The following is a 16,987-nucleotide window of genomic DNA, read 5'->3' as shown; positions in this document are numbered from 1 at the left end:
TACTGACCACGCCCGACGTTGCTTAATTTTGGTCAAAAATCACGTTTGTTGTATGGGAGCCCCACTTAAATCTTTATTTTATAATGTTTTTAGTATTTGTTGTTATAGCGGCAACAGAAATACATCATCTGTGAAAATTTCAACTGTCTAGCTATCACGGTTCGGGAGATACAGCTTGCTGACAGACGGACGGACAGACGGACGGACGGACGGACGGACAGCGAAGTCTTAGTAATAGGGTCCCGTTTTACCCTTTGGGTACGGAACCCTAAAAATGGAATAAATTCAATAGGGTTAATTGATGCAATAGAGTTTGCCGATCGAAGTTTTTTACAGATGGCGCCGGCATAAGTTTCTTCTGTCACTTCTGCGATTAGTGTCAAATTCTTGTTTTTTTTGTCTCACACGATAAAACTAGAAACTAGGGAAATCTATGCTATCTATAAAAACTTTTGACAGTTGTGACAGTTGCCAACCATATTGAAACACTCAAGTTGAATCTAATTTCTATAACATTCTCGTAATTACGACATGTCATAGAGAATACCTATAGTTTCTTGTAGCGCCGAATATCTTCAACATCAAGTAACACCCACACTACAGTTCTGGAATGCAATATGGAGAATTTCTGTAGGTACATTTACTGCTCACGCGGATTCCTGCGGCATATCGGCTTCATGTGTGCTATAACTGCCAAATATACGACATTCGATGAAAGGAGTTCCTGCAGTCGTGAGTGGAGAGGAAAAAAGTGACTTTTCTGTCAACGGTATCCTGTTATTGATACAGTTACCGGATAAATACTTTGTCTCGGCGGGAATGTTCGCTTTGTATTTTTTTTACTTTCAATACATACCTTTGAGTAAAAGTCGGTCTATGGTATTTTTTCAGAGAGGTATACAGATACCAGGAAGTAACAGTACTTTCCTATCGGTTTTGAATTTTGAGCTTTTCGAATTTACGGGTTTTCCACGAGGACAAAAAAATCAAACACAAACACAAATCATCGAAGACAAAAAATCGTCCGTTGGCCGAAGCATTACGGGCGACATTTAATCTTACCCCTCATGAAAAACCCTTTCAATCTTACCCCAACACACTTACCCCTACTTTTGACACTGACTGTACACCATTTTCCCCCATTCATATACTTATTTGCTATCTTCTTACATCAAAGAACAAAATCTTTCAAAGGATAAAGAGGGTCCGACTGATCACAGTAACTCACCAACGATTGAATCCCACATCCTACAGATACAAAAGACGTTGCAACTGCCCAAGAGAATACAAATAAATGATGTTTCTCCCATTCTCTCACACGGGAAAACGCGATCGTGGGTAATATCCTATTAGTATTCGTTTTTTTTTGCAAATGTAGTCTTAAGAATGATTTACGTTACAACAGTCCAGACCTGGGCCGGGGCGTCCCAACACTTCTTTTTCTATGACAGGTGATCGGTGATAACGTGATACTTTCTATGGAAAACTGACGTGTTGGAGGCCCCGACTCGGGCCCAAACGATTGTAACGTGGGTTATGCTTTACTGTTGGTAAATCCTCAACCTCAAGAATTTATCGTATACAGTCAACGGTAAAAATATGGGTGTACAAATCATTTCAAAAATATGTCCCATAACTCTTATGTCAGTGAATTAAGAACTATGGGACATATTTTTGAGTAAGTTGTCTACACCCATATTTTTACCGTTGACTGTACTCCAAAGCGAAAGCGAAGGTAAATGTCTAAAGATGGAATTTCCGCATTAAAAATCCGCTGGCCAAGATAAAACAACGGAATCCAAGACTTAATTTAAAAAGAGATCGTTTTATAATCTTTTTGTGAGGGGATTATTAACTTTAATTGGGTTCTGGACTGCTGTGAGACAGCGTCCATTGTAACATCGCTCCTTTCAGTCCGCCTACTCTTGAAAGCCTACGAATATTTAATCACTCTGTTATAGCAAGCCGCTCCTGAAGCATCAAACAATTGTTTACCAAGTAGCCACGGATGTTATTCGGATTGTAATAATACGATATAAATTTTTATACAATCAGAAGTGTCGTTTTTGACACTGACATCATATCCATAACAATTCAGGTCAAATTCATAACCTAATATTACAATTAGAATATTGCCTCCTGTTTTATAAAGTTACACGTCACAATATGTACTAGAGATTTAAAGGCGAGAAGCCTTTTGACCTCAGACCTTAGAAAAACCAAACTTGTAGCTTTAAGGTGACAATCCATTTCCAACGACAGCTGCACTACTGTTCATTTTACTATGGAAATTGACAATGACAGCGACGCGTTCAGTACCGGTAGTGCAGCTGCGGTTAGAAATGGAATGTTACCATTACAAAATAGGACCAGAAATATCAGTCTACCCTCTTGCTTACACTATGAGCCATAGTTTTCATAAAATCCGTTCTAAGCCCTGACAAGCTGCGGAATATGTCTTATAGCTTGTACTCGTATATGACAATAAACTGCAAATGTATGGACTTATGGAGGGAGTATTTACGAGTCAATACTAAGTAATAAATAATACTAGCTAATAAATATTAGCTAAGCTTGCTACATTTATGCAATTCCGGCATTTTATAGGTAAGTAGGACTTTTTTATAGACTGAATGATTTACAATAACTGATAGAAACGAGGCTATTATAATATAAAAGATCAGAACAAATTCTTGAGCTCTATGTTTTTATCTTCTATCTGTTAAACATGTATACGCGATAAAGTAAGTATGTATTTTATAACCTCAAATTATAATATGACAAAAATAATTATTTTAGATTAAACAAAATATTATTTAGTTTTAGATCCACAAATATTATCTAAAACTAATAAACTAGTATTGTTGTGAGGTCGGAATAGCGGATTATAATATGTTACAATAAACCCCATATTCGGTAATTTAATTAAATATATACCTAAATCTAGTTTTTCCAAATGCCTTAGTTAAAACTAGTTTTAACCTCTTTTTTAATCACATACTTTGAAAATGTACTAATGTAGATACTGACATACGGCTCGATTCGGGAAATGAAATAGATATCTTTTAGACATCAAGAAGTTACGATATGGAGAATTTAAAGATATTTTTAAGATAGATATGTCAAATTTGACGTTTCCGCGATTCTGGAGGTCCTCTTGAACGATTTCGACAAGTTATGACTTAGATATCCAAGTCACATCTAGTCGATATCTAATGTAAATCTAGTTGATCTCTATATCGTCTCTAGATCTTGTGATTATTTCGTTACCCGAATACGCGTGATAGACCATTGTATTCCAATAAATCGACGCACCAAAAACACTCTCCGCTTTACCATTATTTACTGGCTTACGTCGTCAAGTATATATTATTTATTATATGTATGTATATCGACAGCAAATGAATTTAACGTATTCGCCCAATTTCCTGCCAACGTAATTCTTTCGCACGTGGAGGCATGTGTTCGTTACCTATTTCCAACCGTAAGAATAAAAAATCTGAATATTGTTAGTCAGTTAACATAAACAACCAATAAAAAACATTCTAGTAGCATTTCTTATTGTCCCCGCGAGTATCGTTAAAAGATACTTCACCTAATAGCAACAAATATCACAACACACGGGCGTTGCTCACATAGACAAAACAAAATTTTCCATTAACTTTTTTTCCTGGTGTGGTAGGTACTCATTAATCTTGTTGTTTCTTTATCATTTCATGTTATTTAGTTGTTACGAAAGTGCCTACGTCACGACAACAAACTCGCCGTTTATTCACCCTCCTTTTATGTAAATATCCCCCGCTAAATCTCCGGGTGGTACGCAGGTATCAATAGAGGTGGAACACGATCCGTCGTTGTGCTAATGTTTAGATGATGCCACGATCTCTACCAACAAAGTGCCGCTGTATTAAAGCCATCCAAGCCTCCCCTCTGCCCTTACACAATTCGTCTTTTTCCATTAAAAGGAACTCTACAGATACCTCCTTAATTGGTTCTGCGAATTTGGAATACCTTCTTACAAATATCACCGACGTAATTTAGCCACTTAAAAAGAGATCAACGATTGTCGATTTTTTTTCAGCTTGCTACATCTCAAAAATAAATGTCGCAAAATGTCCACTTCAGCTTTTTAGGGTCTAATATGTATTAGGTGTTATAAATGAAATTAACATGTGTTGGTAACACCACTTTTCCACGTAGCCCTCTGTTATTGATTTCAAATAACATAGTCAAATGCGTATTATTGTTATGGTTGTATCTCATTTGTTATTTATACGAGTATTAATACTTACTTCCCTTTCTTTTCAGATTTCCCTGAAACTATAACACGTGACCTGAAGGATATTGAAATGTAAGTAGATTTTAATAAGGTATATTCGCGAACAGCTACATACTATATTTATAAACTTATTAGTTTTATTTTTTCTTTCATACATATATTAGACCAAAATATTATTTAATCAAATTCATTGCTAAATGTAGCTTAGGAAACTCTTTTCTAGCACCATTTACAATAAATGTCACGAAAGATATATATTAGGTAGGTATAGTAAAAGAAATGGAGCCGAAACTTATATTTAATAGAGACCGTGACAAATGGAAAATAATATCTAGCACTTCGGAACCCGTGTCACAGATAAAATATGAATGTAAGTTACTTACGGGATTATAATAAGTTATAGTGGTGATACAAACATCCTTGTACCTTTGTGATGTATCGTTTTAGGAAACGAATACATAAATACGGATACATTAATCCTAGCCAGTTTTAAGTTTCAAATATCTCTGTAAGTTATTAAGTTATCTTTATTGATTTGACGTAATTTCATATCTATGATTTTTAATTACATAATTATTTCTAATTTAGTTACCATCCAGTCCAATTAAGCTAATTAGGTAATTACAGTTAATTTTTTCAAGTTAACACAGATGTCAATCACATTTTTCACGACAAGAAAACTCTAATTAATATTCATCTCTTTCTTGTTTTTCACAATAATTATCAGTCCACGTACTTTGCACATGTTGACTCAAGTCTCCTTAAAACTACAAGAAGACTGATGCGAATTATTTAATTTCACAATGTATTCTAAAACAAATACAACATAAACTGGTACATTTTTAAGTAAAACAAGCCTAGCCACAAAAATTAAAATTGGAAATAAGTTAGGAGGAACAAGAGCTTCCAAGGCCGCCATACCTACATCTGAATTGCGATTTACCTCATCGAACCACTGAGCACTCACCTCATCGAACCAATTCAAGTATGAACTCCAATTACTCATAGCTATTAAGGATCTCAAAACCACCTATCACTGGCCCAAAGCAGTAAGCGATGGAAATACCGTCCGTGCTAATGACTGTGATTAAAGTCTTAGGGCTGCCCCATTTATCATTCCCATTTGGCGCTTTCCAATTTTTCCAACAAAATCAATTACTATGATTTGTTTTACATGCTAATGATTAGGAAAATTAGTATTTTTTTAGTTCGTGTTAACGTAAATGGATGCACCGGGTAAAAAGTACTTAAAAAACCGGATAAGTGCGAGTCGGACTCGCCCACCGAGGGTTCCGTACTTTTTAGTATTTGTTGTTATAGCGGCAACAGAAATACATCATCTGTGAAAATTTCAACTGTCTAGCTATCACGGTTCGTGAGATAGAGTCTGGTGATAGACGGACGGAGACGGACAGCGGAGTCTTAGTAATAGGGTCCCGTTTTACCCTTTGGGTACGGAACCCTAAAAATGATTAATTAATCCACAGGACGTGTCAAATCCTCATGCCTACTACTTGCTAAAAATATACATATGTACTTCTAAATTTAATTCCATTACAATACAAACCCACCAGGGTCCTGAACAGTTCGCGCGTAAATAATCCCATTGTGCTAAAACATATGGACAGACAGCCATAGTTGTTAAAGGATTTCCGGTCTTAAGAGAAACCTCAAAATGCCGGGACACGGAAATGGATGTGAGGAATTATCTTGAAAGTTCCGAATATTTTGCCTCGGGTTAATTGAAAAGCTTTTATCACAATTCACAACATATATAAACTAACGTAGCGAATAGTTACAATAAACAAACTCTCAATTCAACATCCGACTTTAAGCAGTTTGGGCTACAGGGGGCCTAGATAACAATCATTAATAGAAAACGCCAATCGGAACCTAAACAATGTATGGAAATAGTCACGTGACTTTCCGTAGCATATCTGTCATCCCGGTACAGAGAAATAGACAAAATACTCAAAAAAACCATTACCATGCCTTTTCTAAAAGCTATCATTTGAATTTAGATGTAATTCTTGATATCCGAATAACCTCAGGCACATAGTTAGGTACCTACTCATCCTGCCATCTTTAAGATCAACAAACCTCCACCCGTATAAAGGCGTGACGCTTCAAATATTTGGTAGTAACGTAACGGAAAACCAAATCTACTCCATATCAAACAAAGCGGTTGCGTTCCCGGAAACTGTATTACCCGTAAAATTAACCGCATCGCTTTAAAGGATGAACGTCAATTTACGGGATTATTAGACGTGAAAATTCTCGATTAACAATGCAAACCGAACGTGGATCGTGTCGTGTCCCTCTTAGAGGAGATGAAATAATTTTAGGTACTAATTCGGACATTTTGCTAAAATTTTGGCAGGCACCTGTTTGACCAACATATATAATGCTTGATACAGCCCTTGTTAAAAATCTAAGTTATTTTTATTGCTAGACGTTTCTGGAGTGATGAAAAAATCTACAATTGTGTTGAATTTTTTATAAGAGGAATTTATTAAGCATTTTATACTAAATACGGCGCTACAATTTGGTGTCCGAAATATATGGCTATCCCGAACATTAACCGTTAAGGGTTGTCCCAAAAAATTCCACGTTTATTCTCAGGGACCATTCACAAAATTAATACCCCAATGACACTTCAGGCGACGGCGTCACATGTTTCGTGGGCTTTCGTCGTGATGAATGAATTGTTGTCGCGCACGGTGACCGTGTAAGGATTATGTGCTCACCCACGATACATTATCTTTCATGTCCCAACCGCCGTTTTTGACACGGCATTTGAGAGCCCCCCGTATTACCGTTATTGAATTATTGTTGGAAGACAAATGACGGTGCTTGTAAAAATATAATGAACGGAATTTAAAAGCACTAATTAATACCTATTTCATTTTCATCTGACCAAGGATGATATTAACATCTTTCGCGCATGTATGTATTAACCTATAGGTATTGTATATGTACGGGTAGATGGGTTTTGTTTTTGATTTGATTATCAATAGCATTTATATGTATATAGACCATTAGACAGACTCGACTGTGAGAGAATATACCTACATTAGGGGGAGTACTCAAGCAACACTTGTCAGTTAAAAATTGTCTTTGCCTACGCATTTTTACAAACGATAGAATTATACTAATAACAAAATGAACCAATACATAAATAAAATCATTCCTTGCCAGTTTAAAAATATTTCTCTCAACAAAATACTCGAAAAGGCTGATTTAAAACAAAAGAGCAATAAAATTGAGAAAGATTTAATTCCCAAAAGGGGCTGTGAAATCCCGAAGTGTCCGGCCTACATGCAAATGGTCGTATAAATTTTACGGCGTTTGAACGTCGCACTTCAACAACTTTTTTATTTATTTCACTTTATTACTCTTGTTCTAAAATTCTATCACACCTGCCCTTGTCTTACTTTGCCATATCAAACGGCAAAAAGCTATAAAAAGTAGGATTTCAGACCCGCGCGTGACTTGCTTCCGACATTTATTATTATTTGCGTTTCCTATATACACTCAAGACGTCAAGACCAAAACTCATTCTATACAAATTTCCTTCAAATAAGGTACCATTTCCATTTACTACAGCTCATGAAGCAAAGGAAAGCCAAATTAATTGCGGCTTCCCTACAATTTTAACGAACCATCACTGATATTATGTACCTACATAGTTACAAAGAAACGTAGTAATTGCCGTGAAATTCCTGTCAGAAAACAAGGAGGATTACGTCCCTGGTTTCGACTTACCTTGTCTCATCTCATCCATCTCTCTCAAACGAATTAGGCACATTATCATTATAATTATTAAGTATCACTTAGTCGCACTGTTGCACACAAGCGTCTTTCAAACGAGGATTTAGTCTTAAGTCTTCGCTATAACACAACGTAGATTGGAGACTTCACATTGGTACATCTTTAGATTTCCTCGCAGATATATGCTAAATATTAAATTTGATAACGTTATTTCGTAAAGTTACCTATTAGCGGGTCTTGGACCATGGCATTCTGTTTAGAAGCCGCACCGCACGTCTTACCGGTTGACTGTAATACATTTTAACATTACACTATCTTCTCTAGGTACTATTTTACGGTTATAAAATATAAAAAAATAGCCATGCACTTCCATCGCGCTACGGGCGAAGTCGTTACGTACTCCGGTGATCCCGAGGCGCAAACAAGGAGTGAACCAGTCCATTAGTGAGCCTGCACGGAAAACAGCGCGCATTTTTCTCTCACAAATATTTACTACCAGCACTATAAGTGTTCATGATGTGTGGGAAAACTTGCATAAAATAATAAACAGGATTTATGCGCCAGATATTTCGCTTCTTGATTTTAAAATCCGTTCGTGGTTGACTTGTGAGTTAATGCGCTTGCGCGGGAGAGACCCTTGAAAATACGAGAGTAAAATGACCGTAACCAGTAATCAAATTTGAATTCGCTTCAGAGATTATTTATCTTTCTATGCTTACAAATTGTCGTAGTGGTGTATCTAATGGAACCAAAAACGCTACGTGTTGCAATATCAGGGTCTTGACAAATATAATTATATTATTTAAGTAATCCGCGTAACTCAACATTGATGGACGGTATATCTTGGCAAGTAAGTTTTACGAAGGGTCACTTAACAGTATGGAAGATGGTGTTGCATACTCTTTGGAGTATTATCATTATATCATTCTTATTTCAAGTTATCAAAATTCGAAATTATTAAAAAGAAAAGGAAATTGTCACATAATTTTGGGTTTCGATTTGGCAGTCATATAAAAACGTGTTTTTCTCATCCATTTGTAAATATAATCATAATTAAATATATAATTCGCAAGGTAAAATCTCACTTTTATTCCACTCATACATTCCACCTTTCCCATCTTTTTCAGATGGTAACTTGTATAATTATGGTAGCACTCTCTGCTGCGCTGTCGATTATCAACTTCGTAAGATACAATTGTTTCTAATTGTTTTAAACTGCGATACTTAATAACAACTTGGGTCATTTTATTAGCCTAAATGGGAACTTTATAATTAAATTATAATTACTTAATGCATACCTTATAAGGGACGACACTACAATGTTGCCACTTTTTAATTTCTACTATTTCTCATCGGCAATAATTACGATGTAAACATACATATGTTTACATCGTAATTATTGTTTAAATGAAAATTCATCAAATTATGAATATTTCAATTCGTAAAAGAATTTCCTAGAAGGTCACAAAGTCTGGTAGATGATATAAAAGTATTATAATTGGATCTGTAAAAAGGCCCCAAAGGAAAGTTAAGGACCACTTCAACGAAAACTTGGAGGGAAGTTACGCAGTATTAATAATTGTACCTCAGAAAATACTTATTATTAGAAATCCTTTTGATTAGCCTCCAATGAGTCGAATAATTCGGGGCTAAACCACCAAGAATTAACGCTTACGTTCTTTAATACGCTCAATCCTCTTAGGTAAGGAAGTTATTAGCGAATTTATACCTTTTGCCTTTTTTTATTAATTGTTTGCCTTGGTCCCTAACCAACATAATAAAAAACGTTTCATGAATTAATTTAATCTAGGTACTACAATACAAATTTAATTTTCAGCAAAATTAATGTCATTTTATTTGGTATCACGAATAAATCGTCATGATACAATTTTGTACAGATACTTACATGTAAGTAATTAGCCTAATAAATAATGCAAGTACCAACCCAAGTAACAATTTGTGGTACTATAGTGGTCAATAGAACGTTTCCTAAATACCACCTAAGGTCCTATATAAGACCTAAGAAGGTTGTATAAAGCCGAAATGGCGCATCTTATGTGCCATTCAGTGATATACTAGACCTGTAGCAGTGTCAGTCGTGACGTTTTAGGTCTATAAAAGTGATATAATGATGACTCTTGTGCTAATTTGTTGTCAGTAACGCCATTATAGTGTTAATTTATACTATAGTAGCATAAGAGATTCCATTATAGTGCTTGTTTTATACTATAGTAGTATTTGAAATTCTATTATAGTGCTTTTTTATAGTATTGCAGAATTCATAGTTCCTTTACAACGCAATTTGCTACCAAGTTTTCCATCAACTATTGTGAGTGGTTTAATTGTGTGTTTACTTCACAAAAACGATACTAAGTAAAATGGTGATAAGTAAAGACTTTATATTAATATGCGTTATTTAGATGTCGAATAATTCGGTCCTTAGTGCAAAAAGCATATGGGACGAAAGTTTTACCGTTAGAATAGTATAAGGTTAATAAGGAATTTTAAATGCCCCCTCGATTTATTTATGTTTTTAATAAAATAATTTAATAAAATATTATGATATTCACCATAGTTACTACTATGCAGCCAAGAAGTAAATCCGACGCTTTTATAGGCTAACTATAGAACTTACGAGGAAATATTCACCGCCATCATGATTAAAATTAGGGTTCCAAAAGAGTTTTGCTGTGACCCAGTTACACTTACAAACTCTTTAGAAAGACATATGATTTTTTTTAAATTTAGATGTAGTTAATTACTGTTGTTTTCTTTTTCAGTGTGATCGGTAAAAAAATGTGCTAATAATGGATGTCGATAAATATCTAAACCGCCACGATTTTATGCTTGTATTAAATCATTGATGATAAATCTGAACTACAATCACTAATATCACTTGGGTATTTTTTATCAATTCATTAATATTAAAATATTTTGTACGGAACCACATTATGTGGCTTAGGCCTGAACTTATATAAGCAAGATATAAGTAGCCATTACAGATCAAATTTATCATTTACAAGTAGTCGTTTTCTACCTTTATGTATCTAACTCGGTTTGTAAAAGACATAAAAACTCAGCTATAACGCTGTTGTCTTTTAAAAGAAAAAAACAAAACCACTATAGATACAACAGTTTTGTGATATAAAATAGTCATTGTGACGTTTACAGCGATGATATATAATAAGGATTTGAAAACTACTAAAGCGCTTTTTAACGCTATAAATATGTCCCAAAAACGCTACTATAGAGCAAAACAGTTCTATAATAGTATTCATATGACTACTAAAGTATTATGTATCATAGCAGTGATCTCTAAAGCTACTATATCCTGAAATTGTTGTATATTTGTGGTTTGTCACTGTTAAAAGACAAAACTATAGCGGCTAGCAGGGAACCTTAATAGCGCAAACTACTAAATTATTATGTACTATAGCAGTGATCTCTAAAGCCACTATATCCTAAAATCGTTGTATAGTTGGGTTTTTGTCACTGTCAAAACACAAAACTATAGCGGCTTGCAGGGAACCTTAATAGCGCAAACTACTAAAGTATTGTGTACTATAGCAGTGATCTCTAAAGCCACTATATCCTAAAATCGTTGTATAGTTGGGTTTTTGTCACTGTTAAAACACAAAACTATAGCGGCTTCCAGGGAACCTTAATAGCGCAAACTACTAAAGTATTATGTACTATAGCAGTGATCTCTAAAGCCTCTATATCGTAAAATCGTTGTATAGTTGGGTTTTTGTCACTGTTAAAACACTAAAACTATAGTTGCTTGCAGAGAACCTTAATAGCGCAAATTAGTTGCATAAAAGTGATTCCAAATACTATTATACAGTAATATTACTCTATAGTGGTTATATTTGACGCTTTTATAGTACACGCCTATAACGGCTCTATAAAATGGTGAAGTAAACCTTTACATCAATTGCTTATAGAATACATTAGCTGTATAAGCCTATAGAGCAAAAAAGTGTTGCCAAACGCTTTTATACAACAGGTGGTCACCTCTGAAACCTTAATACGACGTCTATACAAACAAGCTTTTAGCGATAAAAACTAAAATTATAGGACTAAAATGTTACTTGGGAAGTAGTTACTTTGAAATTCGGATAGTTTTTGAACCTGAGAAACTTTTAGTCACCGGAAATTCTTGGAAGAAAAAATACAACATAAGATTTTATTTCCTCTACTATAGTTACATATAGTTCGTTTTTAGTGTTCCGTACAAAACTTTGTTTACGGAACACTTATGGGATCACTTCGGTCTTGTTTTTAGTATTAGAAAAAGGAAAAAAAAATTGACGTGTCTTTTAATTGAAAAACACGTTTTAAAAATAAGTCACGGCAAATATAGTTGGTCAAGCAGATCTTGTCAGTAGAAAAAGGCGCGAAATTTTAATTTTCTATGGGACGATAAGCCTTCGCACCTACATTTTTTGAATTTGTCGCCTTTTTCTACTGACAATATTTGCTTGACCATCTATATGTAACAATTATTAATCTAATACGATAATTTACATACATTTAAAAAGCGTTTTTCAATTAAAAGACAGGTCAACATCGCTTGCCTACTTTCTAATGCTAAAAAAACAAGGGGTTGCACTCCGGGAGTCGATCAGGTCACGTGACCTGTCGCGAGTTAACATTTTTTTCCATCACAAAAGTGCACAACGCCGCTAAAGAACTTTTCACTTCAAAAACGAACTATAGTCAGCCATAGTGGAGGAAACCTTGTGTAAGAAGAGTTAGGTACTTTGTCAATATAACGAACCTATTACCTAAACGCCGTTTTAAAATTGCTTAATAGGTTACACAGCTACTTAATCTTTTTACTAACTCCTCCTTCTGACTAAATGTATCTCCTCAGCCAATAGGCTGAGGAGATATAGGAGATATCGAGGAATACCTCGATTTATCTAGGATTGGTCCCTTTTCAAGCTTCAGTAATACTGAACAGGTATTTGTTTTCCGCTCTAGGTCTGAAGTGGTTGTTTAGGATCAAAGTTCATTTCAATAACAAAATCTCGTCCCAAACGTTCAGCCTCCCGAGGCGGAACTGTGCCTAAAATTATATTTACCCAAAGTTAAAGCATGTCAAACTTTCTTAAATGTGAATATGCTTTTGTTTTATCATAAAAAACATCTCCGGGAACTTTTGTTAAGAAGGGAGACACAGTAATTTGATTTCCGCTTTAAGCCTTGTGAGATGAGATAAAAATAAGAAACATGATACCTACATTTCAGATATTTACAGGAAAAGCGGCTAAAAATGTAATCAATAAGTTTACAAAGTTGCTGACGGATGCGAGTACATTTTGTATAGATTTTTTTTGGTAGAATTTCGGTGAATAATAATCTATTTCCTATAGTTCGTTTTTTTTAGCATTAGAAATTAGGTAAACAATCTTGATGTGTCTTTTAATTGAAAAACACATTTTAAAAATAAGTTACGGCAAATATGTAACAATTATGAATCTAATAATTCTGCTTTCATAAGTAATAGTTTTTCAATTTTTTTTTTTAACAATTATGGCCTGGATAGTTTTTCAATTTTAAAAAGCGTTTTTCAATTAGAAGACATGTCAAGATCGCTTACCTTCTTGCAAGTTCTTTCTAATGCTAAAAAAAAACGAACTATATAGTAGTGGACCCTATAATGGTCGTGGAACCAGTAATGGGACAAAAAAACATAATTCCTCTAAAATAAGTATCTAAAAGTAGTTTATAAACACTGGCTGTATATTATCATAAATAGGAATCCTAGAGCTGTTTCAGTTTGAAGTTTTATTAAATTTGGTTGTTTTTTAAGAAATTGGCGTCAACCCAAAAGTTGTCGTGTCACTGAAAAAAAATACCACTACGAATTCTTCACAACTTTGCTAAGAGAGATGAGTTAATTTATTAAATTTTAATTAATTAATACTTGATGAAAACTAGAATGTGTTTTGTTAATTGCATTTACCATGAGATAAGGTATACAACACACTATGTTGTGACTCCACAGATGTAAAAAAAATAGTGGTATTTGGCCCAATCCCATTATAGGAGCTGTAAAACTGCGTACCTCCTATGATGAGACAAATGACAGAATGATGCTTGCCATGCCATAATTTCATGTTTAAACAATACAGAAGTAAAATGTAGTTACGAAATATGTCAATCAGGAGGTATTCTCGGACTTCGGATAAATTAATATCGTTTTTCCAAACTTTTATTTAACTTGCCCTGTTAGTTAGTGTGGGTCCAGTCTTGGTAGCTGAATTTAAGCCACTTTTCGATTTCCGATTCAGTTGAAATTTTGTGTAAGTACGCAATTAAGTATGCAAATCGGATGATAATGCAATATTATGATAACATGGACCTGATCTGATGATGGAGACAGGAGGTGGCCATGGGAACTTTATCGCAATAAACCCTCACTAATTGTGTTTGGGAATATTAGAATTGTCTCGATGGATCTAATACAATAATAATTGGCTGTGGAAAGAAAAATACATTCAGCGATAAAAGCTTATACCAAAAATTGTTTTTTTTGCCGTAACTTATTCCCCATTTCAATATTTTATACTGATAGAGCAATGTCCATTATAGGGGGCCCATTACTGGATCCACGTCCATTACCGGGGGCCCATTACTGGAACTTTGGTGTCCATGACTGGAGAAAAAAAGCATAGTTTTAATTTGTTAAATATGTGGAAACTAATTGAAGTATCTTTGATACAACACGCCTAAAACATGAAAGACGGATAGGACTTTCATCTTTTAACACGCTAAGCGGTAGACCATTTACATGTATAAGGGAAATATCATAAATACTCCAAATTTCCTCTTAAATGTCCCATGACTGGTGCTGTTACTATAAATAGGTCAATTTTTTTATTCCATATTTTTGTGCCCGGGTTGAAAATCGTAGGGTAGGATCAGAAAATACTACCTTAAATTTTATTTTAGAGATTATAATAATGTATCTCGGTCGGGGAGGCATTCACTGATCACATGACATTTGTTTAGTTCAGAGTTCCTTGCAAAAAAAATACAATGACATCGAGGTACAATTTTCCCAAAAAACCTCTCCATTATTTAATTGAACTACAACAAACATTGTTAATGAATGAAAAGTATAATATGATGTAAATATCACTTGAATATAAAATGAAACGTCTGTCTTTTGTTGAATTGAAAGCGATCGTAGGTACACTTTGTGCGAGGCACAGTCATAAATAAATTAAATAAGAGAGCATCGCTAAAGGTCGTGATACTAGACTATAAAATAAGCTCTAAAAGAGTGAGGTACCGCCATCTGCACCCTGAAAGCATTAAAGAGAAAACACCGTTTTTATCGCCCTAGGCGACTTCCAATCAAGAACTTTTAAAATGTCTCATCATTGCTAGTTTATTTGGGTCAGTTAACATTTTACGACACTTGCAGACGAAATGTATAACAGGTACCTAGTAAAAAGAAAACAGTGAAAAGAAAATACATAGGTTTATATCCCAAGTGATCATATTTCTACCTCCTTATGAAACTATAGGTAGGTACCTACCTACATATAGTGTCTACGGGTAACCTAGGTAGGTATACCCACCCAACTCGACAATTACAGTGGGGAGACACTCCAGACTTCGGTCGAACTCGGCTCCGTTCGGCTCTGAGCGGCTACCGCGAAAACCGAAATTCGCAAATTGCGGGGATCCTTCTCTTTTACTCCAATGAAGGCGTAATTAGAGTGACAGAGAAAAATGCCCGCAAATTGCGAACTTCGATTTTCGCGGTATAACCCAGCATTGCTCCGAGCAATTATTAGAGTTGGCACCACTTGACTTCCTTGTGCGTGCACGGCCACAGATAAGATAATCACCTGAATGTTGACAACCCTAAATAGCCGAAAGGGATAGTGCTATATATTAGAAAGGGACAGCATGATTCGATCCTGAATCGCTGTCAAACTTCGGGTTTGTAGGAAGTGTCCTTTCTGTACGGTAATACTATTATTTCTTCTGTGACAAATAGTTCAAAATTATATCAGGCTAAATATTAGATACCTAGGTATTAATTAATGAAATCATAACCAATATGTAGGTAACATTAACATTATAGTTGTTCATATTAGCGAAATGTGGCTCCGCTCCGCAATAACTTTAGTCTAGACAACTGCCCTTGACCGCGCTTCCTTTCCTTCCTGCGAAAAATGATAATGGTAGAAGGGATACCACACCTGCGATCGTCAAATAGGCTCAGTTACCCTAACTGACCTCAATGAAATCATACCATACCACGATACCACCCATACCACACCACCACCATACCACCATACCACCACCACCACCATACCATACCATACCACCACCACCACCACCATACCAAACCATACCACACACCATACCATAGATGGATATATAATATTAGATAGAGACTCGTATTTAACAGGTAGATTGTAATAGGTACAGTCAGCAGCAGAAGTTGCTAAGCGGCCCAGGTGTTCCAAATGATCTTGACGCTACTTTATTGTGAAGAGAATTAGAGCGTGTCAAGGTAATTTTGAACACCTCGGTCGCTTAACAACTTCTGCTGCTGACTCTACTTACCTATATTATTTCCTGAACTTGCTTTCACATCTTACCTGTAGGCACTTTACCTATACAAATTGCTCCGTATACCCCTTCGTCTCACCACGTTTCATCAGTAACAATAAAATCGATGAACCGATTTGCATGGGACAAAGCACTCCGAATTTAATAAAGCCGTGTAGGGACGTTCTTTTTTATAAAAAAAAAGAAAGTTAAAATGAGAGTTGACGTCGCTCTCAAGACAGTTTTTCAGCTCAAGCAATTCTTTTACGTCAAACTAAGTACTTTAATAAAAATTATGCGCATAATTTCTGTAATGCTGCAAGGTTTTTTAGAACGTGTCATAAATAAAATTATTGT

General features: G+C 35.1%; 1 long non-coding RNA gene across 1 annotated transcript in view; it reads left to right on the top strand.

Moving 5' to 3' along the window:
• LOC134664810 (uncharacterized) overlaps positions 1–4,351 on the top strand; it is a 244,672-nt gene extending 240,321 nt beyond the window's left edge. The window contains exon 4 of the long non-coding RNA XR_010098290.1: positions 4,309–4,351. This is a non-coding gene — a long non-coding RNA (uncharacterized LOC134664810). The remainder of the gene's footprint in view (positions 1–4,308) is intronic.
• The last annotated feature ends 12,636 nt before the right edge of the window (positions 4,352–16,987 follow it).

This window comes from Cydia fagiglandana, chromosome 5, assembly GCF_963556715.1.
Source record: "Cydia fagiglandana chromosome 5, ilCydFagi1.1, whole genome shotgun sequence".
Classification (NCBI taxonomy): domain Eukaryota; kingdom Metazoa; phylum Arthropoda; class Insecta; order Lepidoptera; family Tortricidae; genus Cydia; species Cydia fagiglandana.
The sequence above is the reverse complement of the archived record's forward strand: the minus strand, read 5'-3'. Positions and strand labels throughout refer to the sequence as shown.